This window comes from Lissotriton helveticus, chromosome 4_1 (assembly GCF_964261635.1).
Source record: "Lissotriton helveticus chromosome 4_1, aLisHel1.1, whole genome shotgun sequence".
In the NCBI taxonomy this organism is placed as follows: Eukaryota; Metazoa; Chordata; class Amphibia; order Caudata; family Salamandridae; genus Lissotriton; species Lissotriton helveticus.
Genome location: NC_136063.1, coordinates 410,441,771 through 410,466,194, shown reverse-complemented (window position 1 = coordinate 410,466,194; position 24,424 = coordinate 410,441,771).

The window sequence follows — 24,424 nt, the reverse complement described above, 5'->3', positions numbered from 1 at the left end:
ACGTTGCCACGTTTCTCAGTGTGCACGTTATTTCATTATAAAGTCCCCGTTTCTAGGCCTCAAAAGGGCCCGGACTCAGATTCAGCTCCTGTCTTCTGAACCCTCGCTGAGGAGCGATACAGCCCCCACCTGTATCCCTGACCCTTCACTTACTTCCTGCCTCACAGTGCCCGGCTCGGCCTGGCTCTGCCTGCTAGTCTGCCAAGAGTATGTTATGATTCTAGTTATCAGTCCAGCTCTTCTTCTCTGCATTCCTAAGCTACTGAATCGCATCAATAGTTTCCGTCATGGTCTAGCCTTTACGTCTCCATGTAAGAGAAATACTGTATTAATGGTCATTTAATATTCCTCAACACGCACTACATGTAGAATAATGCATGCACCAGTCTTAGAGTCTATTAGCCTTTACCCTGATAACTTTTGGATTCTATCAACATGTTCTCTAAACATCAGATACTAGATAGTGTTTAGGTACATGTCGCTCTGACTCTCCAGACTTTAGTCTCACCTTCTAGCGCAGAAGTCATAGCCCCCAGCTTCTCCCTAGTAACACGTCATTGTCAGTTTGCGCGCACCACTAGGTTAGAGGTCCCGGCTCCTTAGGTAGCCCCCTCCATATTTCCGCCCCATTTATGACATATTCTGTTACGTTTACATCACATGTCTATGTATACGCCCTGTTCACGCCTCTTGTTACACCTACTTTCTGCCTTATCTTTCACGACTGCTACAGGCCCTGCCTACTGCTACGCCTATTGTATTGAACTCTAATGTATTTTGTTTGAGTATATATATGCTTGTACACTGTTATTAAATATACCCTCCCCACTTCTTCCCCTTACCCCTTTGTGCTAGCTAGCTGCCATCCTATTCCCGTGCAGGTTGTCCTGTTCCTGTCCTTTATGCTGTATTAAACCTGCCAACTCCAGCTACCTCGAATCTTGACTCTTATTTATTGAGCTATCTGTTATTATATATCCAGTCAAAAATACATAATGGCGCCCGAATAGGTACTTGCCCTTTCCCCACGCGCCGGAGAAGCCACGCCAGCCCCCTGATCCTCTGCAGCCGTGACGGAACCATACCGTGCACGTGCAGATATTTCTGCTTCAAGTATCCCTCAGGCCCACGGAGGAGACGGAGGTTGCGGTCCAGCATCCAGACGAGGCGGTGGAGGAACGCGGCGAGTCCCGACCAGAGCCCAAGCCGAGAGTCCAAGGTCCGAGGTATCCAGAGGCCCACCCGTAACAGAAGTCCGAAGTCCGTCCGTCGTCGTAGCAGTCCAGTCCAGTCCGAGGCCTTCCGTTCTTGCTGCCCGGTGAGTACCGTTGCTGGGGTAGTATCTAGACAGGGTCAATTGCATTGTCTCTGGTCCGTGGGTTTGGGTACACAGATCCAACACGAAGTGTCCACTTAGGTGGATGCGGGTCCTGACGTGTCTCTTTATGAGACCGGTAAGTTTCGTACTGTTTTAGCAGTGCATCTAGTTTCTGTTCTAGTCCGTTCTGTTCTCGAGAAATTCATGTATTCTGTTTTCAGTATTCCAGGTAGTATTTTGTCCTAAATGTCATTCATGTATTTCAATGTCGTGGTATGAAAGTGGTGTTTCTTCAGTAATTATCGTGTTCATTGTGTATTGTATTGTGTCTAGACTCCAGCCCAGTCATGCCATTGTTTTCCAAATTGCGTCAGTTAAAAACTAGAAAAGGTCTGTTAGAAGAAGCAGTTCCTGTCCCGCCTAGGGACAGTCCAGGTCATTTTATGTATCAAAAGCATGGCATAAGTGCCATATTGTATCTAGATTTGTGGGTGGAGTACACCAAACAGTTAGAAGAAAAGTATAGATGGCCCGTATCGGGTACATGGGATGCCGAGTGCATCATGCGAGTAGAAGAAGCATTATGGAAAAAGAAAGCCAGACAGTCACAGAAAGATGCCATCGAGTTATGGCGCAAAGAATCTCATAAAAGAACCGAAAAAGAAATCAGAAAGTCAGAATTAAGTAGAGAATCCTCAGAAAGAGCCCAAGAAAGGGAATTAATCGAAATAGGTGAACGAGTTAAAACCGAACAGTCAGACAGACAGAAGAATGCCCTTATTAAGGGTATGTATCCTCTTCTTGCCGAGGGCTTGCCAAAAGCAACCCCGGAGGCATCCAGTAATTTCCCGCCACCTTTAGTTCCGACCAAGCTACGTCACAAACCGACCGCAGCTGATATTTTTCTCTCGTCCTATTTGGACGACACAGTCCCAGAATATGCAAATCCTGTTCCGCCAGCTCTTGTAAATAATGTAAATCCTGCTCCTCCAGTCACCGGGGCACCTGTTACAGCACCTGTTACAGCACCTGTTACGGTACCCCCGGTCCAGCCTACATTACAAGTACCCGCTACACTGGTCACTCTGCCAGCACGAAGAGTATCAGTCAACGATTCCAGTTTAGGGGCCGCGGGAGGAGGTCCTCCGGGTACCCCGCCGCCACACAAACGTGTAACGTCAGTCGAGTTACATGAACGTGCGTTACAGCGCACGCCCAAACATCAGTCTGTTGCAGATATCAGACGAGCTCTTACCGAATGCCGTTATGATCCGGTCCCAGGTGATGATAGTATGGTTATATATTCATTACGTGTAAGACGGGTGACCGAGTATTTGGACACCCTACCAAATATGAAAGAAGATCTAGACAGAATGTATCGTTTCATTCGTACAGGACAAGATCCAGAAAGTATTGGTGAAGTCATGTCTCTCAGGAAAGCTGAGATCCAGTTCATGTTATTAAAGTTTCTGATCAATTGTTTAATACGGGAACAAGATTCCCCGACTAAAGATCCGACCGAAATGAAAGTTCTGACAAGGTGGAGTGATAATATAGCCGAGGGTAAGCACAAGACACTCAATAGTATAGAGAGTATGTACAAGAAAATACGTAAAGAAATAATAAGGTTACACGAACAACGTAAAGAAGCTCTAGGAAGCGAGAAAGAAAATGACTCTTCTACTGAAGAGGTGGAAGACGAGAATACCGCCAGAATAGCGTATGTAGGTAAATCTAGATTTCCAGACCGACATTTACGCCTAGAACACAAGAAAACTGTTCCTCTTCCAGCACCAGAACAAGGTTCTCTAGAACAAGTATTTCAAGCTACCGATCAAATTCTGAAATCACGAATCGGTTATAGTGAGCTAAGTACCATGCATGAACAAGAACTAGCCCGATCAGCAGTCCGATGGATTACTGATTCTACCACTTTTCCAGACGAAATAGTGGCACAAATGTTTCTGAAACTGCCCCCAGCCGAGCAGCGACTGGTGGGTATGTATATGATCCAGCACCTCATTACGCTGTATGAGGGTCAACATTCTGATCCAGGTCCGTTACATGATATCCTGAACGAGTTACTCCAGTATAGATGGAAAGGTCTAGGTACCGACTTAATTAGTATCATTCTAGAACAGCGCCACAAATATAGAACGTTTCTGAACCCGCATTTTGTTCACGTCTCACCCCCAGAAAGTAAACCCTTTTACATAGACAGACAGCATCCGTTACGAGAAGTACACCCAGTTAGGACACAGGGTGGTGAAATGCAACGAGTATTTGTTTACACCCCAGTTACAAAGATGGAACTCTTAGAGATGAAGAAATTAATTCCCTGTCACGACAAAGATCCAGCAGGGTTCCACCGAGAATTAAAAGACATGCTCCGTATGGGAGAATACACGTATCCAGATATTATTAAAATGTTAAAAGTCCTGTTGCCTGCGGGCATATACGAAAAACTCAAGGAAAAGGATTGGGAGGTGGGAGAGAAAAAGATTGATTGGACAGCTCTAGAAGCTGAAGATAAGATACGAGTACCAGGTACCGGTCTTGGAGACAAATGTAAAGAATTACCTGAACTGTTAATACAAGTTTTGCCTAGATTATTAGCCACTAAAAAGGAAGACTGGGATGCAATCTCAGCCTGTAAACAGAAACAAGACGAAGACACTAGTGATTTTTATTCTAGATTTGAGAAATGTTTTAGCATCAACAGTGGTTTGAAGACGAGTAGTGAGTCATACCCTCATCTCTTTGTTACTAAATTAGTCGAGAATTCAAGTCCACAAGTTAAGAATCGAGTTTTGAAAGTCGAAAGTACATGGCAAGCTAATACTCCGTCCCAAATGCTCCAGATGCTCCAGTATCACCAGAATAGAATCAGAGAAGAGCAAGAACACGAAAGGAAACGTATGAAAGACACGAAAATGAAAGTATTAGTTGCACAATCTGTTCCTCAAGACAGTCAGAAGAGGGGTCCGAATCAAGCCAGTCATCCTGCAGTTCCCGTTAAAGGGACATGCAATTATTGTAAACAGCCAGGTCATTTTATAAACGAGTGTGCAGTTCTGAAACACAACATAGCCACTGGTAAGACTAAAGAAAGACCACGCCCGCCTAGACAAGAACAGGTTTCACAGACTTCTCAGCCACAGAATGCACAACAGACAGTTCCAGCACCGCAGCCTATAGCTGCAACACAGCATGTTACACAGCAGATGTACCAGTATGCACAATCCGAGTATCCAGAGTATCAAGCGTATTCATGAAACAGCCTAGAGAGGGAGGTAGGCTTGCCTCTCATCGAGATTCCTGTATATCAAGAGGGTCCCTATGTTCACAGTCAAGTATTAGGGAAAGACAGAAAGTTTTTGATTGATACAGGGGCAAGTAGGACTACTATTAGTCATGACGAGGTTCTAGGGGCTCCGCTCTCAGGCTCTAGAAATGTTTCCCTTGGATTTTCAGGAAAGCCTATTGTAAACGAGATATCAAAGCCAGTTACTCTAGAAGTTGGTCCATTGTCCCGAACTACTGATCTATTACTTACGAAGTCATGTCCAAAAAATGTGTTAGGCATTAAGACATTGAAAGAATTAGGTGCAGTTATTTGTTGTTCCCCAGAGGGAATACGTTTGTTTTTGCGTGACTTCAAGGGTCACTATGTCTTACGAGATTTTGATCCGAGATTGTCTAATGTTCCGCAGCATCTATGGGCGCAAGGTCCAACTGATGTTGGCTTTATGCGAATCACACCCCATCGTGTGACTCTCAAGCAAGGTATAGTGTTACCACGAATCAGACAGTACAGATTGCCACCTGAGGCTGTAGCAGCCTTATCCAAAATTATTGACGAGCTTATGGCTCAAGGAGTAGTTGTAGAAACTGACTCCAATGTATGTAATTCTCCTATCATTCCAGTCATGAAACGTACTGATCCAAATGCACCCCCAGTATATCGATTAGTGATTGATCTTCGAGAACTCAATAAATGTATCATTCCCCAGTATCCAGTAGTTCCAGATATCTCATCTCTGTTGACAGCCATTGATCCTGAGGCAATATTTTTCACAGTAATCGACCTCAAGAACGCATTTTTCAGTGTTCCAATTCATCCAGATAGCCAGTACCTTTTCGGTTTTTGTTTAAATGGAAGGAGCTATAAATTCACAAGAGCTCCTCAAGGTTTCACAGAAAGTCCTAGTATTTACAGTCAAGCACTTAAGAGACAACTAGACAATATTCACATGCCAACTGACACTGCCCTGCTCCAGTATGTCGATGATCTGCTGATCACAGCCCGTTCTGAACGTGCTTGCGAGCGAGCATCACTTACAGTCCTGTATTTCCTAGCCGAGATGGGGCACAAGGTGTCCCCTTCGAAGCTTCAATTCTGTGTCCAGCAAGTGATCTACTTAGGCCACTTACTGTCCAAGTGGGGTAGGCAGTTGACACCCGATCGCATCCAGTTAATAGCGAGTCTTCCACAGCCCAAGACACAGAAGGAGGTGCGTGCTTTTATCGGCCTTACTTCTTATTGCAGACAATGGATTCCTCAGTATGCATTTCTAGCCAAGCCACTGATACAGTTAACGACACAAGAGGCAGCCGTATCGACTGTCCTCCCTTGGACATCTGAACATACACTTGCTTTTAATGAATTAAAGAAAGCTTTATGCCAAGCTCCTGTTCTAGCAACACCGAACTACAGTAAGCCTTTTACGCTTTTTGTCACAGAACGTGAAGGTACAGCATTATCTGTTCTCACCCAAGATCAAGCAGGACAATACAAGCCCTGTGCTTATTTTTCGAGCACATTAGATCCAGTAGCCCAGGCGCTGCCTGCGTGCCTCAAGTCAGTTGCAGCCACAGCACTAGCTATCAGACAAAGTGATTCTATAGTATTAGGACATTCCCTGACAGTACAAGTTCCACACTCCGTGGAAGTTCTTTTAAACCGAACACAGACTCAGCACTTGACAATTGCACGTTTAACAGGTTATGAACTGACACTATTCCAGCCACACATAGAAATCAGACGCTGCAACGTTCTAAATCCTGCTACACTGTTACCGTCAGTTACTTCGAATCCTGCCACACATGATTGTGTGGAAGTAGTTAACACTATGACTAAGCCAAGACAAGACCTGACAGATATTCCATTACCAGATCCCGACCTGACACTTTATGTGGATGGTTCATGTATGAGAACAAGTACAGGAGAACTAGTAGCCGCGTATGCAGTGACTACTGACACTGAAGTTATTGAAACACACCGTATTGACACCCTGTCTGCTCAAGCAGCAGAGCTAGTCGCTCTGACACAAGCCTGCATACATGCCAAGAACCTGAAAGTTAATATTTACACAGATTCACGCTACGCATTTGGAGTTGTACACGACTTCGGAGTGCTCTGGCAGGAGAGAGGTTTCATGACTTCTCATGGAACCAAGATTCAGCATGGTCTCCTTATTCAAGCTCTGTTAGATGCAATACATTTACCGACAGCTATCGCTATCATGAAGTGCAAAGCACATACAAAAGTCACTGACATTATTTCCCAAGGTAATGATCTAGCAGATCGAACAGCCAAGCTTACAGCTCAGACACCAGACATACCAGTTAACAAGACACCGACATCCACTCTAGAACAGACTACTTGTATGACAGTTAAGGACCCTACTCAAGATGTCATAGATATCCAGTTACATGCTACTCCTGAAGAAATCAAGAAATGGTCCGAACAAGGAGGGGTCCAGACAGATCAGGGATGGGTGACGAAGGGAAAAGCCACATGGTTTCTCCCCGACTCTATGGTTCAAGTCATTATCAATACCGCACATAGTCCAGCACACTTAGGAGAAAAAAGCCATGATAGACAGTATCCAGAACATTTGGTCCAACAAGCATTTACGAGCTGCAGCCAAGCAGAAAGTCCGTACTTGTATGATATGTTGTCAATTCAATCCAGGTAAAAGTGTCCCGGTGGAACAAGGTGGATTCCAACCCCCTGACCACCCTTTTGAAGTCCTCCAGATGGATTATATTCAGATGGAGCGATGTCGAGGTTTCAAGTATGTCCTTGTAGTTGTATGCGCTTTGTCCAGGTGGACAGAAGCATATCCAGTCCCAGATTACACAGCCGCGACCACTGCCAAGCAGTTGGTTCGTGAATTTTTCCCCCGCTATGGACTCCCTAGGGTCGTGTATTCTGATAACGGCCAGCCATTCTCATCCGAACTAATGAAGCACGTTTCCCTTTTACTAGGGTACCAGTGGAAGTTCCATTGTGTACGCCATCCTGAAGCAGCAGGTCTTGTAGAGAGACATAATCAAACCCTGAAAATCCGTATTGCCAAAGTATGCAAAGAGAAAGGTGTAGACTGGCTAGTAGCCCTGCCAGTTGCCCTATTTTATATGCGCATGGTCGCACATTCCAGATCAGGTCTGTCCCCTTATGAGGTCGTATTCGGCCGCCCCCCGAACATGTGGGGTACACCTAGACCCCGAAGTATTACCGATGTTTCCAGTAATATGCTGACAGATTACCTAGCTTCCTTGATGTCTGCCCTACACTCTTGTCGTTCACAGGTTGCCGCCGCATTTCCAGACAATACCGAGGTGAAACCGCATGAAATCGTTCCAGGAAGTCTAGTGCTTGTCCGGAATTTCGATCGTTCAAGTCCGCTGGAGCCTCGCTGGAAGGAGCCGAAGTTAGTCCTTTTGACCACCCGTACTGCCGTCAAGTTGGAAGGCAGGAAGGGGTGGGTGCACCTGTCGCATGTCAAGAAATTTCACGGACTCCGACTAAAAACTGTTTCCAAGAACATTTCCAAGGATTGTCAAGATTTTAAAGACTGCCAAGATACTATTATCAAGGACTGTCCCGCTATTGACTCTGATTCAAAGGATTCCCTGTTAGAGAAAACTCCACAGCAGGAGTATAAAAGTAAGCTCCGGTCTAGTAAAATAAGTCAGCCAGTTTAATTGTCTAAGTCCCCCTGGGTGAAACGGTTAGACAGGTATCTGACATGTATGAGATAGACCCCCATAGTGAGAGAGTTAGTCAAAACTCTATCCGATGTATCGTTTTTCTAAGTTTTATATTGTTTTTGAGTTTAATGATTACCTGTACAAGTTATGCATTTCACTTATGTTTTCCAATTTCTCATGTAAATAAGTTTTCTAATGCTACAGTAGAGCATACGTTTAGTGATCTGCCTCCTCACGAACTATCCTATCGTCTTGCTATGCGCAACAATACCTTTATCCGTATGTTACATTATTCACACCAGACCAGCAATGCCACTAATTGTTGGGTGTGTGGTCGACTCCCCCCTTTTCAGACACCGAAGGGAGTTCTGCCACTGTTTCCTTATCCGTTTTCACATAATGGTTCGTGTGGAGCCTGGTCCACGTTAACGTCATCTTCAAATGATATGTCCCTTCTGAACAGTACATGTTTTCCAGACAAGCAAGGTCTTCCCCACAGAACAGGGTTAGATCTAGAAAATGAAGTTTATAATTTGGGTAATTATTCTTCGAATTTCATGGTTCTGAATGTTCAGTCTGATCCTACTCCAGACTTACCTGCTATTTCAGTACTACCAGTCAAAGGCGAATTATGTGTCAGAAATAATGGTTCCGCACATGTAGGACATAGTGATTGTACTACTATTATTAAGTATAGTGACAGTGGGAAATCTATTTTCAAAGCTTCACGTCATTCTTATTTTGTTTGTGGTCAGACCGCATATGTTCGTCTGCCCCTCGATTGGGATGGAACCTGTTACATTGCCTTCCTACTGCCACCAGTTTTTCTAGCCCCATCTGATTATCATAGAAACACACATCTAGTACACAATAGACATAGAAGGGAGATCGAGTCCCCGATTGTCGATCAAACTGAAACTGCTCTAGAACAGTATACAGATTTCAATAAAGGTTTCTTTTTCTTTATAGGACCTATCCAGAATAGTAAGTTAATACGTAGACTAACCAGAACCCTTGAAGCAGTAGTGAATGAGACTGCCTCTGCTCTAGGTAATTTAACCGAAGAGCAATCTGCTATGAGATTTGTCGTGCTCCAAAATCGTCTCGTTCTTGACGTCATACTGGCCGATAGAGGAGGAGCATGTAGAGTCATCGGATCTAGTTGCTGCATTTTCATTCCTAATAACGCGCCGTCTGTTTATTCAGCTATAACCAGACTTCATAAAATTGCCCATCAGTTACACCAGAATCCAGGCACCTGGACATGGTCCGGTTGGTTTTGGAGTATAATTTCTGCCTGGGGATGGAAAGTATTGTCCTTTCTAGGTATTGCAGTAGCGATCATATTCAGTTGCTGCCTCTGTATACAATGTGGCCCTGCGATTTGCGGCATTTGTGCTACCTCTTGTATTCCTATTCCCAAGTCCCGTCCTAAATCCCGTTCCAAGACAATTCGAGACGAGCAAATGATACTGTATGAAATGATAGATGGTATCATGAATATTGATGTTTCCTGATGGAAACGTAGTGACAAGGAGGGAATGTGGAAAAGTAAATTTTGCCATGTTCTGTGTCCCTACGTGTTCCCCATGTTATGTTATATGTGCATGATTAATATGCATATGTATTCCCCATGATCGATTAAAGACGCAATTACAGTTGTGTCCATCTCTAGTATGCCAGTTTCCAGTTCTCGTGAATACAACGAATATCAGGCCTATGTAAAGATACGTTGCCACGTTTTTCAGTGTGCACGTTATTTCATTATAAAGTCCCCGTTTCTAGGCCTCAAAAGGGCCCGGACTCAGATTCAGCTCCTGTCTTCTGAACCCTCGCTGAGGAGCGATACAGCCCCCACCTGTATCCCTGACCCTTCACTTACTTCCTGCCTCACAGTGCCCGGCTCGGCCTGGCTCTGCCTGCCAGTCTGCCAAGAGTATGTTATGATTCTAGTTATCAGTCCAGCTCTTCTTCTCTGCATTCCTAAGCTACTGAATCGCATCAATAGTTTCCGTCATGGTCTAGCCTTTACGTCTCCATGTAAGAGAAATACTGTATTAATGGTCATTTAATATTCCTCAACACGCACTACATGTAGAATAATGCATGCACCAGTCTTAGAGTCTATTAGCCTTTACCCTGATAACTTTTGGATTCTATCAACATGTTCTCTAAACATCAGATACTAGATAGTGTTTAGGTACATGTCGCTCTGACTCTCCAGACTTTAGTCTCTCCTTCTAGCGCAGAAGTCATAGCCCCCAGCTTCTCCCTAGTAACACGTCATTGTCAGTTTGCGCGCACCACTAGGTTAGAGGTCCCGGCTCCTTAGGTAGCCCCCTCCATATTTCCGCCCCATTTATGACATATTCTGTTACGTTTACATCACATGTCTATGTATACACCCTGTTCACGCCTCTAGTTACACCTACTTTCTGCCTTATCTTTCACGACTGCTACAGGCCCTGCCTACTGCTACGCCTATTGTATTGAACTCTAATGTATTTTGTTTGAGTATATATATGCTTGTACACTGTTATTAAATATACCCTCCCCACTTCTTCCCCTTACCCCTTTGTGCTAGCTAGCTGCCATCCTATTCCCGTGCAGGTTGTCCTGTTCCTGTCCTTTATGCTGTATTAAACCTGCCAACTCCAGCTACCTCGAATCTTGACTCTTATTTATTGAGCTATCTGTTATTATATATCCAGTCAAAAATAGAGGTATTATTTATTTATTTACCACAATAGAGCCAACTATGCTCTGCAGAGTCTTGCCCTAATGACCTTGAATGATTTTTAAACAGATTGCTGTAAATACCGTTTTTCTATCATTTATTTTTTATGTGTGTGAGTTTATTACAGATATTTTGCAGACAAAATGTGTTTATGTTCCATGCAACATCCATAGAAAAAGTTTCTTTTAGATCAATACAGGACCACAGATATGAGAAATGGGAGGGTGGCACAGAGATTATTTGCAATAATATTAGTGAGCTGCTGCTGTGTTATAATACTGAAAACACACATCACTGCCCCTGAATATCAGATGTACACACGTTTAGAATCTGACCAAAGAAGGCAAGAAAGAACTGAAACTGGATCATAAAATCAAAGCTGTTCCAAACAGGGTCCCCCAAAATACATTTGACCCAGGGCCCCCAAAATCCTTAAAACGACCCTGACTAGGAGAAACCAGAAGGAAAGTAAGGTGCGTGGAGAAAGAAAGCAGTGAAACTCTTTGGCGAGAGCAGAGCTTTAAACATTTTTCAGGAGCTCAGCAAGGGACTGTCGCTAAAGAGATATACTTGTTTGCAAATGACAGCTAGGTACCCTGAATCCTTAAAACGACCCTGACTAGGAGAAACCAGAAGGAAAGTAAGGTGCGTGGAGAAAGAAAGCAGTGAAACTCTTTGGCGAGAGCAGAGCTTTAAACATTTTTCAGGAGCTCAGCAAGGGACTGTCGCTAAAGAGATATACTTGTTTGCAAATGACAGCTAGGTACCCTGAATCTGTACAAAAAGGAAAAAAAAGAGCTGGATTCGCATTCGTATTTCCCTGGAAACTATCTGTGACAGACGCCCCCGCGTTTTAACACCTGCTGATTATCTTGTAGCAGAGTCACACAAACGTGCTGCAAGTAAGATGCGGTGACCTGCTGCTTGCGACTGCAACTGGTTTCTTGCAGGAAATATTCTAGAATGATAGGCAAATATTTTGAACGTTTTCAAGAATATTGGGCCTAGCATGATGTTTCATGGATGGTGCTGCTACCTATTCCGAGAACAAGAATGCGCCTGCTGCTGCTACAGATGCTTCGGAGTGAGACAAGTTTAATTTGCATATCTGCCTAGGTGTTAGCCAATTGTAGCGAGGCAGCTTTCTTCCAAGCCTCGTGTTCGTTAAAAACAAAGGGGTCTCTGAAAGCCTTCAGTGGGGAAACCTTGTGAAAGCCAGGAACATGTTCTACAGATTACACATTTTAATGGGAGCACCTGGGTTCAAATTAAGCGTACACGTCTCTGCCTGATTCTCCGCCTGATTATAAACCAGGATTTAAAAATCCATTATTAACAAAGTGCACCGTCGACAAATAAAAAACCTTCATTTCACCTCATTCGCTGCAATGTAAAGGTTATTAAAAGCAGAGGAATATAATATATCTAAGTTATGCACAAAGCGTCTCTGATTGGTGTAATGCTGAACACACAATTGTCCTTTGAACGAGTCCAACAATCTAATAGCACTTGCTACTGGTTTCATACGTTCAAATACCACCGTTCTTTGATACTTGCTTGACACATGGTATTTTCTTGGTTTGTTTGGAAAAGCACAGATCAGTATATCAGTGCTTAATTAGTAAAAGTGCAGGGGGCCAAACAGTGGTCGAAGTGGGCGGGATCGTCAGGGCACGGCGTGCCCCTACCTAATTCTTTAAATTAATACATTCCATTCCCCAACTTTTTAATTTTAAACACGTGTCCCAGGAAGGCAGAAATAGCCACAGCCTATAGATAAGGCTAGGTGTTCGTGTTTGTTTGGGGATGGGCGGGGCGGTCAGAGGTTGTTGGTCCCCAGGGGAAGTGAGGGTCGCAGACCAGTCTTCCCCCGGGGTGCTTTGTGCACGGACCGACAGGTCATGGCAGGGATAGGGGTAGATAGGGGAAGGAGAGTGTTTCAAGTAGTCTATATGAGTGTCAGGAGAGGAGGATTGGCCTCTTCCTGACACCGAACACCACTGCACCGTTTAGGCCATTAACAGCTGTGCAGCAAGTAGTGCCAGCTGCACCGTTTAGGCCACTTTATTCGTGGGGTCAGTTCTGACTGAGTTAGGAGTGAGATATTCTCCTTCGTCCCATTCCCTCACTGCTGCGTAGCGCGTAGTACCAGCTGCAACGCTTAGGTTTGTTCAAGTGCGCCTCCTTTGACTTTCACTGCATTGGCAGCAGCCCTGACATTCTGGATACAGGACGTTTGAGCTCCCTCTCTGAGACTGCCAGTTGGACAGGGAGACTGGGAGGTTTTGTTGAGCACCAGGCCCTATTACGATTATGTGATGCTTGGACAGGTTTTTCATGTAATTTGTTTGATTTACGCACCCTGTTCTGAGTACCTCTAAAGGTGGTCTTATGATGATGAGACTGTCCTGCATGTTTTGGTTATGCTAGTGAGATTTTCTTCCACCCTGTGCCTTATGCCTCTAATGTTAGAGATTTGCAGGAGGTTTGGGTCCAATATTAATCAGTTGAGATTATGGGCGTTCGATGCGGTTGGTGCCAAATGTGGTTTTTGTTATAGGCTGATGCTAAGTACAGTGATCACCAGTGGTTATTGGGTGCTCGTTTATGATCTATTTTACTTTTACAAAATTTACTCTGTGATTGTTCTGACAGTGGTCCAGTTGGCCCTGCCATATGTAAATTATTCCCTTGCAAACATTATCCAGTGCCAGGTGGCATCCTGTATACCTAGATGAAGGGCCCAACAAATACCAGCAGAATCTTTGAGCCTCCCAAGCCTCCCATCTTCTTCTGCTCTGAAGTAACAACCTGTTCCTAAGCACCTCACTTCCCGGACGGCACATTAGTTCGGATATCTTCACCCGACGTCCGTAATATGTACCCCCTTTATGTCCTTATACTTTCTAGTAACACCCTTCTCATATCCCCCACACCCTCTTCATCCTCATTTTCCCAACATGGCCACCTCTCGAGTTAAGGCTGGAATTAACTGCTACAAAATCATTTATACACTCTCGACCAGACCAACGCTTCAATAAAATGACTGAAGCATAACACTATGGAATGTTTCCCTGATTCCCTTTTTGTTGATCAATTCTACAATGGTTGTTTTTGTGAGGCTCAAAAATGATTTCATTTTCTTCACTCACGACACCCCCTCTTGGTCCACCAGTTTATATAATTCCCCTAATGTCACCTCCTCCTCCTCTATCCCTCATGGGAAACAACTAAAAATGTCCCCCTCTGCGTGTTTCAACGGCTCCCTCACTATCTCACTCTATAACAACAGTACTGTCATGATCCAAGGCAAAGACACCTGTCTCTCTCTCTTTGACCACCTCTTCCCCTCCCTTCGCCCCTCCTCGGCGGCCAGGCTATCCCCTGACTCTTCATCTAGCTCCACCCTTTACTCCCTCTCTCCTCCCCTGACCCCACCACATCCCAGCATTCCAATCTCATCTCCTCCCCCTATTCCTACCTACCAACCCCCTTTGTAGTCCACCTCTCCTCCAACCTTCTCCCCCAGTTAACATTCCTTACGCTCCCCTTATTCCTCCCTATCCCCCTCTTCTCTACCCCCTCCTCCCCTCGCTATTTACCCCGATTTCTCCACAAACCTTTTGCAACTCTCTCCTTCCCCCGATCCTCCAGCAATGCTGTGCTACATCCTTTCCCCCTTAGGTAACCCTGTCCATCTCCCTCCTTCGGCCCAGCAGAGCCATTTCCTTTCTTCAACTTCCCTATCTCCCTACCCCCCTCAAGCTGCCGGGTGTCCGTTCCCTCACAGCCACCTCTCCTAGCTGACAGGACCTCTCTAACCACCTCCCCTCTTTTCCTCCCTAACCTCCTACATTCCTATGTCTCCACACAGTTTTCCCCTCTCCTTCTACCCCACCGCCTTGATCCGCACCCATCTCCCTCTAAATATGCCCTTAATTCTGTTCCTTCTGTCAACACCAACAAAGACAACACTCCCTTCACCTATGATACACCAAACCTCCGCTCTCAACCTCCACCTTTCCCCACCTAGTAACACTATACCCGAACTCTCCTCCTGTCCCCTCACCTCTCATTCCCTTCCACCACCAATTTCACCCCCTCCTGCTTCCATCGAGCCACCTAACCTTCCGTGTTCTACCCTACTCTCCCTGGAAAATAAGCTAGGCTCTCTTATCACCTCCATCTCCCAGCTTGTAGCTTCCATTTCACTTTTAAGCTCCAAGATTTCCACTTTTCCATACACCTCAACTCCTTTGGAAAACTCTCATCTTCCCACGATTTGCACCTCGCCCCGTCACCCCTTTATAGACTAGCATAACCTGTCATCTGCAAACATCTTCCTCAACTTGCACCTCCTAGTAACCCTACTATCTACACTATTCTGACCATCTCCTCTGTCAGAACCAAGCATCCACCCAAGCCCACCCGAGCACCCCGTATATGAACAATATCCCTATCACCCTTCATAGCCCAAGTACTCCCGTCACCAAAACAGTCGTGACAGAGCTGCGCTGTCTGCTCCACAACTGCAGATCTGCAATAAAACACAAACTTGAAATCTCCGATATCATTACCCTTCACAATATCGACATGCTCTTCCTCACAGAGACCTAGTTTAACGATACCTCTAATTCTATGTATGGTTGATCTCATATTACCCACAGGCTACTCTATATTTAAGAATGACAGAATTGACAAAGTTGGGGGAGGTGTTGCAGTCATCTTTAGAAACACCCTTCAACTTAAGGCTTTTCCTTTCAGCTCCTTCCACACTTTTGAATGCCTATCACTTGAGCTTCAATTACACCACCGCTCACCCCTCAGATTCCATGCCATTTACCGCCCGCCTTGTAGTAGCCCTTCGTTTTTGGAGGAACTCACTGACTTCATCAGCGACCAATACTCGCAAAGGGACAATCAGACCTTTGTGGGTGACTTCGATCTCCACTGGGGCACACCGCAAGACGCTTTTGCGAATCTGATGGCCACCTTCCTCTCTGCAAACGATCTCATCCAACACTGCACAGAATCAACACACTCCAAGGGATCAATCCTGGACCTTGTTATCTCTAAAGCAGACATGCTTTATATCGCTACCCCTATTATTGTAAACTGGTCTGACCACCTCCTCATCCCTTTCGCTCTTCACCTATCACACTATATAACTCTTGGCCAACCTAAGAGGGCTACCTCCTGGTTCCATGACACAAAAAATATTGACGCCCGTTCCCTCTGTGAATCAGCTTTGCTATCACTTCCAAGGCTAGACCCGAATCTAGATGTTGACAAGCTCACCTCCCAATGCCTCACAGTCCTTGCAGTCGAAATCAATAACGTCGCTCCTCTCCAAAGCAAAAAGAAAAGGCCCACTCCCTCAGCACCTTGGTTCACCAAATCCCTCTATGAAGAAAGGAAGCACCTAAGATGCCTGGAGAAACAATGGAGGCAAGAGCCCTCCAACGATAATTTGACCACGCTTCGTTCAGCAAGATCCAAGTACCACAAGCACATCTTCCTTGGGAAAGCGTCGTACTTCAGAGCCCTCCTTGACTCTGCCAAAAATAGACCCAAAAAACTGTTTGATCTCCTCAAGAATCCAAACTGCTCTCCCCCAACCTCCAAGTTGGAGGATTCCACAAAGAAAGCAGCGGATTTCGCTATATTCTTTGACGAAAAAGTGAAATCACTTGTGGATCAGGTCGTTCATCCTACCCCTCCAGAGGATGGCAAATCCTTAGCCATTTGGGAGAACTTTGACCCCATCTCTGAAGATGCCCTCCTCAATTGCATTTTCGAAACAAAGCCCTCCAGCCATTCTCTTGACCCCATCCCTAGTGCCATTGCCATTGACTTCTATATCCATTCTCTTTCCTATTGGACCACTCTGGTCAACCTCTCCCTCTGGCAAGGCTCCCTTCCTGTCTCCTTCAAAACTGGGCAGGTCACCCCTCTGCTTAAAAAACCCACTGCTGATGCGAATGACCTCAACAATTTCTGCCCCATCACTAACCTACCCTTTCTTGCGAAGATCACAGAAAGATGTGTAGCGAAACAACTCTCTTGTCATATCAAGGACAATGATCTTCTTGACAATTTTCAGTCCGGCTTCATCCAAAACTGCAGCACTGAATCAGCCTTGCTGCAAGTGATTGATGACGCGCTGCGGATACTCGATTCGGGGGGGGGGGTCCTGTCTTCTAATCCTCCTTGACCTTTCTGCAGCCTTTGACACTGTCGATCACAACACTCTTCAACAGAGAATGAGCATGGAGGGCACTGTGCTCTAATGGTTTGCTTCCTTCCTCTCTGATAGATCCCAAATGATCAAAATAGCTAACAGTCTTTCATCTTCTTTGGCGGTAGGTCAAGGTGTTCCTCAAGGCTCCATTCTTGCACCCACATTGTTTAATCTCTACTTAGAACCACTGGTAAATCTTGTAAGTAAATCTGGGATCCACTATCATCTCTATGCAGACGACACTCAAATCTACCTCAAGGTTGCCTCCACTCACGATCTCTCTCCTAAGCTCTACTCTCGACTCCATTCAAAACTGGATGTCAACTCGTCAACTGATTCTGAATCCCTCCAAAACTGAATTCTTCCTCCTCTCCTCCTCACTTTCTCCTCCTCCGGTTCAATTTTGGATGGATCAGATGAATCTACTTAACAATAAACCCATCATTGTCGACAGGGTAAAATCCCTTGGTGTCATACTCGACAACAAACTACATTTAATCTCCCACATCAAGTCCGTTGCAAAGTCTACTCGATACCAACTGCGCCTTCTTTGGGGAATTCGTCGCTCTTTCCCGGAGCAAGACCTTAAAACCCTAGTCCAATCGCTGGTCCTCTCCAGACTGGACTACTGTAATTCTCTTCTTTCTGGCCTCCCCAAATCCCACCTGCCCCCCTTAAATCTGTTCTCCATTCAGCAGCTCGTTTCGTTTATGGGGCTAAAAGAAGCGACCACATCACACCCATGCTATCCACCCTCCGCTGGCTTCCCATTGAGGCCAGATCTATCTACAAGACTGCCTGTATCACCCACAAAGCCTTGCACTCCTACTCTCCTAGCTACCTGGCGAATAAACTGAAACTCTCGGGAGGCTCTGGACCATCACGTAATGCGGAAAATCTACTGCTTGAACCTCCCACTTTCAAGAAGGAAAGATCGATGGCCCAATCCTTTTCAGGCAAAGCGGTGAGAATCTGGAACTCACTTATGCTGCAGCTCTGGGCCACCACCTCCTCCCAGGCCTTCAAAACTGACCTCAAAGTTCTCCTCCTTCAAAGACACTTCCAAATATAATTCTCGCCCTCTCCATTATTTGAAGGAAGGCCTTCCATTATAGGAAATTCTATTCTCCATGACTATGGACGTGCCTTCCCAGCGTGTTCTTGTGGTTTGAGTGGTGTTGAGTGGTCTGCCATTTATTGAAGTATTCTCCTTCTACCTGTGTCTGGTACTCTATTGTAACATGCACACGTCACTTTTCTCTTGTAACACACTGTTTGCTACCTCCTTCATTTTGTTTGCTTTAGATACTTGCACAAGTACCACAATTGCCTACGTAACGTTTGTTCTTGTGTTTGAGTGTCTGCCATTTATTGCAGTATTATACCTCTACTTGTACTTTGTACGCCTTTGTAACTTGCACACGTCACTTTTTTCCTCCTGTAATTCACCGTTTGCTACCTCTTGTATTTAGTTTCCTCACAATTGTCACTTTTACCTCATGTAACTTAACGTTTGCTTTTGTAATTCGTTCACTTGTATTTTCTCCTCATGTATCATTAATGTTCCTATTGTGAAGCGAAGTGCTCTAACACCTTCTGGTAAAGTCCGCGCTATATCAAAATGCATAAATAAATAAATAAACTGGAGTTGGGCTGTTGTCTGGGTGTCTGGGGAATAAAGTTTGTCCGCCCATCCACCCTAGATGCTAGAGTGAGGGGTAGGGTAGGGATGTTTACAGTGTTGCCAGATTAGGACAGGTCACAGGCGAGGCGGTACTTTGGAGGGGTGGTAAGTCAGAGACGGGCAGATCCATCCCTCGGAGGGAGGGAAGGCTGAAGAAACTTCAAGGGAGAATGATGGGATGAATGGAGGACGAGTGAAGACAGAGATTAGGGGTATGGAATAAGGTCACCGTGTGAAATGGGGAAGGTTTATGTTAAGATGTAGATTTAATCTGTTGTTTAAGATGAATAAAGTTATTTAGTATGCTGCCACCCTGTCTTAATAAATGGCCATTTACACTCTATGGGCCAGATGTAGGAGGCCATTTACCGGTCGGTAACGGCCGATTTCGGCCGTTACCGACCGGTAAATGGGTATTTGGTATGTAGGGGGCCATTTTTACAGATTCGGTAAATTTACCGAATCGGTAAATTTACCGATTCTGTAAAATACCGAATCAGTATTTTTACCGATTCGGTAATGGCCAGATGTAGGTGGGACTCTTCAGAGTCCCTAAAGCCTTACAGATTCGGTATTTTACCACCCAATCCAATTGGGTGGTAAAATACCGAATCCAGGTGTGCATGCACATGTGTGCATACACACCTAACCATGTGACAGACAGACATGCCCTTTGGGCATGTCTGTGTGCCACATGGCACACATGCCCGTCTTTGGGGTGCTAGAGGGTGTCAAAGTGACACCCCCTGCACCCTTGCTGAAATCGGTATTTACCGAATCGGTAAATACCGATTCGGTATTGCCCATTGATTCCTATGGGCTTCAAGGCTTTTGTAGTCTGGTCTGCCCTGTTCCCATGATGCACTGGGCCAGGGACAGACTAATTTGCATACAGCCAGGTTCTGAAACTGGGATGGTGCAATGAGCTAAAAAACGTTGTTGGATTTAGCCCTGATCTCTTGACTGGGTGAGAGTATTCTGCTTAATTCAGAGACTCTGTCCATCACCACCCCTTGTTGTAAATATTTTTGTCCACCCTAAGCGTGGAAGGGTATACTCAGATGTGAGTCCCTTGCTCATTGCACCATCAGGATTCAAGCAAGCCGGGCCGAAGACGGCTGAAATGCCAGAAACCGGTCCCCGGAAGCTTGTTTCCTTCCCAGTGTAAGAATTGGCTTTTGTAGTCTGGTCTGCCCTGTTCCCATGATGCACTGGGCCAGGGACAGACTAATTTGCATACAGCCAGGTTCTGAAACTGGGATGGTGCAATGAGCTACAAAACGTTGTTGGATTTAGCCCTGATCTCTTGACTGGGTGAGAGTATTCTGCTTAATTCAGAGACTCTGTCCATCACCACCCCTTGTTGTAAATATTTTTGTCCACCCTAAGCGTGGAAGGGTATACTCAGATGTGAGTCCCTTGCTCATTGCACCATCAGGATTCAAGCAAGCCGGGCCGAAGACGGCTGAAATGCCAGAAACCGGTCCCCGGAAGCTTGTTTCCTTCCCAGTGTAAGAATTGGCTTTTGTAGTCTGGTCTGCCCTGTTCCCATGATGCACTGGGCCAGGGACAGACTAATTTGCATACAGCCAGGTTCTGAAACTGGGATGGTGCAATGAGCTAAAAAACGTTGTTGGATTTAGCCCTGATCTCTTGACTGGGTGAGAGTATTCTGCTTAATTCAGAGACTCTGTCCATCACCACCCCTTGTTGTAAATATTTTTGTCCACCCTAAGCGTGGAAGGGTATACTCAGATGTGAGTCCCTTGCTCATTGCACCATCAGGATTCAAGCAAGCCGGGCCGAAGACGGCTGAAATGCCAGAAACCGGTCCCCGGAAGCTTGTTTCCTTCCCAGTGTAAGAATTGGCTTTTGTAGTCTGGTCTGCCCTGTTCCCATGATGCACTGGGCCAGGGACAGACTAATTTGCATACAGCCAGGTTCTGAAACTGGGATGGTGCAATGAGCTAAAAAACGTTGTTGGATTTAGCCCTGATCTCTTGACTGGGTGAGAGTATTCTGCTTAATTCAGAGACTCTGTCCATCACCACCCCTTGTTGTAAATATTTTTGTCCACCCTAAGCGTGGAAGGGTATACTCAGATGTGAGTCCCTTGCTCATTGCACCATCAGGATTCAAGCAAGCCGGGCCGAAGACGGCTGAAATGCCAGAAACCGGTCCCCGGAAGCTTGTTTCCTTCCCAGTGTAAGAATTGGCTTTTGTAGTCTGGTCTGCCCTGTTCCCATGATGCACTGGGCCAGGGACAGACTAATTTGCATACAGCCAGGTTCTGAAACTGGGATGGTGCAATGAGCTAAAAAACGTTGTTGGATTTAGCCCTGATCTCTTGACTGGGTGAGAGTATTCTGCTTAATTCAGAGACTCTGTCCATCACCACCCCTTGTTGTAAATATTTTTGTCCACCCTAAGCTTGGAAGGGTATACTCAGATGTGAGTCCCTTGCTCATTGCACCATCAGGATTCAAGCAAGCCGGGCCGAAGACGGCTGAAATGCCAGAAACCGGTCCCCGGAAGCTTGTTTCCTTCCCAGTGTAAGAATTGGCTTTTGTAGTCTGGTCTGCCCTGTTCCCATGATGCACTGGGCCAGGGACAGACTAATTTGCATACAGCCAGGTTCTGAAACTGGGATGGTGCAATGAGCTAAAAAACGTTGTTGGATTTAGCCCTGATCTCTTGACTGGGTGAGAGTATTCTGCTTAATTCAGAGACTCTGTCCATCACCACCCCTTGTTGTAAATATTTTTGTCCACCCTAAGCGTGGAAGGGTATACTCAGATGTGAGTCCCTTGCTCATTGCACCATCAGGATTCAAGCAAGCCGGGCCGAAGACGGCTGAAATGCCAGAAACCGGTCCCCGGAAGCTTGTTTCCTTCCCAGTGTAAGAATTGGCTTTTGTAGTCTGGTCTGCCCTGTTCCCATGATGCACTGGGCCAGGGACAGACTAATTTGCATACAGCCAGGTTCTGAAACTGGGATGGTGCAATGAGCTAAAAAACGTTGTTGGATTTAGCCCTGATCTCTTGACTGGGTGAGAGTATTCTGCTTAATTCAGAGACTCTGTCCATCACCACCCCTTGTTGTAAATATTTTTGTCCACCCTAAGCGTGGAAGGGTATACTCAGATGTGAGTCCCTTGCTCATTGCACCATCAGGATTCAAGCAAGCCGGGCCGAAGACGGCTGAAATGCCAGAAACCGGTCCCCGGAAGCTTGTTTCCTTCCCAGTGTAAGAATTGGCTTTTGTAGTCTGGTCTGCCCTGTTCCCATGATGCACTGGGCCAGGGACAGACTAATTTGCATACAGCCAGGTTCTGAAACTGGGATGGTGCAATGAGCTAAAAAACGTTGTTGGATTTAGCCCTGATCTCTTGACTGGGTGAGAGTATTCTGCTTAATTCAGAGACTCTGTCCATCACCACCCCTTGTTGTAAATATTTTTGTCCACTCTAAGCGTGGAAGGGTATACTCAGATGTGAGTCCCTTGCTCATTGCACCATCAGGATTCAAGCAAGCCGGGCCGAAGACGGCTGAAATGCCAGAAACCGGTCCCCGGAAGCTTGTTTCCTTCCCAGTGTAAGAATTGGCTTTTGTAGTCTGGTCTGCCCTGTTCCCATGATGCACTGGGCCAGGGACAGACTAATTTGCATACAGCCAGGTTCTGAAACTGGGATGGTGCAATGAGCTAAAAAACGTTGTTGGATTTAGCCCTGATCTCTTGACTGGGTGAGAGTATTCTGCTTAATTCAGAGACTCTGTCCATCACCACCCCTTGTTGTAAATATTTTTGTCCACCCTAAGCTTGGAAGGGTATACTCAGATGTGAGTCCCTTGCTCATTGCACCATCAGGATTCAAGCAAGCCGGGCCGAAGACGGCTGAAATGCCAGAAACCGGTCCCCGGAAGCTTGTTTCCTTCCCAGTGTAAGAATTGGCTTTTGTAGTCTGGTCTGCCCTGTTCCCATGATGCACTGGGCCAGGGACAGACTAATTTGCATACAGCCAGGTTCAGAAACTGGGATGGTGCAATGAGCTAAAAAACGTTGTTGGATTTAGCCCTGATCTCTTGACTGGGTGAGAGTATTCTGCTTAATTCAGAGACTCTGTCCATCACCACCCCTTGTTGTAAATATTTTTGTCCACCCTAAGCGTGGAAGGGTATACTCAGATGTGAGTCCCTTGCTCATTGCACCATCAGGATTCAAGCAAGCCGGGCCGAAGACGGCTGAAATGCCAGAAACCGGTCCCCGGAAGCTTGTTTCCTTCCCAGTGTAAGAATTGGCTTTTGTAGTCTGGTCTGCCCTGTTCCCATGATGCACTGGGCCAGGGACAGACTAATTTGCATACAGCCAGGTTCTGAAACTGGGATGGTGCAATGAGCTAAAAAACGTTGTTGGATTTAGCCCTGATCTCTTGACTGGGTGAGAGTATTCTGCTTAATTCAGAGACTCTGTCCATCACCACCCCTTGTTGTAAATATTTTTGTCCACCCTAAGCGTGGAAGGGTATACTCAGATGTGAGTCCCTTGCTCATTGCACCATCAGGATTCAAGCAAGCCGGGCCGAAGACGGCTGAAATGCCAGAAACCGGTCCCCGGAAGCTTGTTTCCTTCCCAGTGTAAGAATTGGCTTTTGTAGTCTGGTCTGCCCTGTTCCCATGATGCACTGGGCCAGGGACAGACTAATTTGCATACAGCCAGGTTCTGAAACTGGGATGGTGCAATGAGCTACAAAACGTTGTTGGATTTAGCCCTGATCTCTTGACTGGGTGAGAGTATTCTGCTTAATTCAGAGACTCTGTCCATCACCACCCCTTGTTGTAAATATTTTTGTCCACCCTAAGCGTGGAAGGGTATACTCAGATGTGAGTCCCTTGCTCATTGCACCATCAGGATTCAAGCAAGCCGGGCCGAAGACGGCTGAAATGCCAGAAACCGGTCCCCGGAAGCTTGTTTCCTTCCCAGTGTAAGAATTGGCTTTTGTAGTCTGGTCTGCCCTGTTCCCATGATGCACTGGGCCAGGGACAGACTAATTTGCATACAGCCAGGTTCTGAAACTGGGATGGTGCAATGAGCTAAAAAACGTTGTTGGATTTAGCCCTGATCTCTTGACTGGGTGAGAGTATTCTGCTTAATTCAGAGACTCTGTCCATCACCACCCCTTGTTGTAAATATTTTTGTCCACCCTAAGCGTGGAAGGGTATACTCAGATGTGAGTCCCTTGCTCATTGCACCATCAGGATTCAAGCAAGCCGGGCCGAAGACGGCTGAAATGCCAGAAACCGGTCCCCGGAAGCTTGTTTCCTTCCCAGTGTAAGAATTGGCTTTTGTAGTCTGGTCTGCCCTGTTCCCATGATGCACTGGGCCAGGGACAGACTAATTTGCATACAGCCAGGTTCTGAAACTGGGATGGTGCAATGAGCTAAAAAA